Source organism: Lepisma saccharinum, chromosome 25 (assembly GCF_977018435.1).
Source record: "Lepisma saccharinum chromosome 25, izLepSacc3.1, whole genome shotgun sequence".
Lineage (NCBI taxonomy): Eukaryota > Metazoa > Arthropoda > Insecta > Zygentoma > Lepismatidae > Lepisma > Lepisma saccharinum.
Genome location: NC_139253.1, coordinates 61,063,734 through 61,065,963, shown reverse-complemented (window position 1 = coordinate 61,065,963; position 2,230 = coordinate 61,063,734).

The window sequence follows — 2,230 nt, the reverse complement described above, 5'->3', positions numbered from 1 at the left end:
GTACTTGTTTGAAACTCGTTTTCTATACAGGCCTAGCCACAAATGATTTTCATAGAAATGTTGTATTATTATGCATTTCAGAGCATGAAAAGCGTTTTAATAATTTCATTATGACTATAAGTAAAAAATTTGATTTCTCGAGAAATTCATGTTCAATGCTTTACTCGTTTGAAACTCATTTTCTCTACAGACCAAGCCATATTATGTTTTTCAGAGCCCGAAAAGGGTTTTAATTATTTCACTTCGACTACGGGATCAAAACTTGATTTCTTGAGAAATTCTCTTTCAATGCTAGTACTCTTTTGAAACTCCTTTTCTATACAGACTAAGCCAGAGATGATTTTCACAAAAATGTTGTATTATTATGCTTTTCAGAGTCTGAAAAGCGTTTTAATTATTTGATTTTGACTATCCCATCGGGAGAAACCTCTATGAAGCTTTATTCCGATGCGAGTCTCAGCAACTGGGCGGGTCGCAGGTGGCGGATAGTGAACGAGCACCAGATATGGTGGTTAGCTGCGAATAAGGCAATGCGAAATAAGCAGTCCCTTACCGAATGGACAATGCTAACAGGGCCTGGGGAGGATGGTCTTTGGCAAGTCCGTACTCAATAAGAACCCAGAAAAGCCCAATGACAGCATTGTGACATGGCGAGGAAGTGCCGCCTTTAAATGAGCACTGCCCCTACTGCCTTGAAGGTAGGGTAGGGAACTCCCAATGACTAAGGGAAGGAACCATAACAGAAAACCGGCCAACGGCTCTAGAGATGGAAAAGATTGTAGAGTCCCAACCTCCTAAGAGGCGGAAGAGCTACAACCCCACTGCCTTGTGGTAAGAGTTTTGACCCGAAGGCTATGGGAGCAAACCCAGAAAAAAAAAGCAAGGGCAGAGGCTTAAAGGTAGCACTCTTCCCACTGCCCTAGCTTCATCGTAGGGCTACTAACCCACATGATGTGAAATAAATACATATTCAGAGAAACACAGGAATAGAAGCCGAACAGAGTAAACAACGACGACAATGCAAGGTAAAACGGACTATGAGATTTGGAACCTGGAACATCACCTCCCTCTCAGGAAAGGAAGTGGAGATTGTAAAGAAAATGGAGAAATACAAACTAGAAATATTAGGAATTAGTGAAGCCAAAAAGAAAGCATCAGGAGAGGTTGACATGGAAAATGGATACGTTCTAAGGAGTAGAAGGAATAGAAGGAAGGAGCTGTGCAAAAGAAGGTGTGGGAATTATTATTAGCGAAAGACTGAACACTAGAGTAACTGACTGGAAAGCAGTTAACTCTATGATAATAAGACTGAATTTGGAATTGGATTTAACCCGTAGGATAGCCATTATACAAGTATACGCTCCTACAGAGGATAAAGATGAACTAGAAAAAGAACTATATTACAACTCCCACCAACAAATATTAGATAAGGCTAGAAATGTAACGGAAAAAGTTATTATAATGGGAGATTGGAATGCTAGAGTGGGAAATGAAATTAGACGAGGACATGGAAGTTTGGGAAGGTATGGTGCTGAAAGGACCCGAAACAGCAATGGAGATAAAATGCTGGAGTTCTGTATTGATAACGAACTACGCATCGGAAACTCCTTCTTCCCGCATAAAAGAATACATCAAATTACCTTTGAGGAGCACAGAGCACAATAGATTACTGCGTATATACAAAAAAAAAACACCCATTATGATGTAATGGATGTAAGAGTTTTTCGCAGCGCCGAGCTCAGTACTCAACATACACTACTAGTAATGACGACACGATTCAAACCACTACCTGCACCAATTAAGATAAACCTTACTAAACTTAAAATATCAACATTAGAAACCCAAAATAAAAGAAAGGTGTTTCAGAGGAAACTGAAAGAAAAACTTTGAAAAAAAAAAACATGGACAAGAATGGAATGTGGAAAATATATGGAAAGTAATGAAAGAAAGTTGCAACAGAAATATGTGGAATAGTAAAGATAACAAATAAAAAGAAGCAGAAAAGATGGTGGAGCAATAATGTGAAAGAAAAAGTTCCAATTGAAAAGAAAGCGTGGCTAAAATACTTAAAGACCAAAAGAATGGAGGACCAAGAAGCTTATATACAGGCAAGAGATACAGCAAGACGGATAGTGAGAACAGCCTGAAGGAAACCTGGGAACAATTTGGAAAAGAAATAGAAGAAAATCACAAAAATTATCCAAGAAAATTTTGACATGTGTTGAAAAAT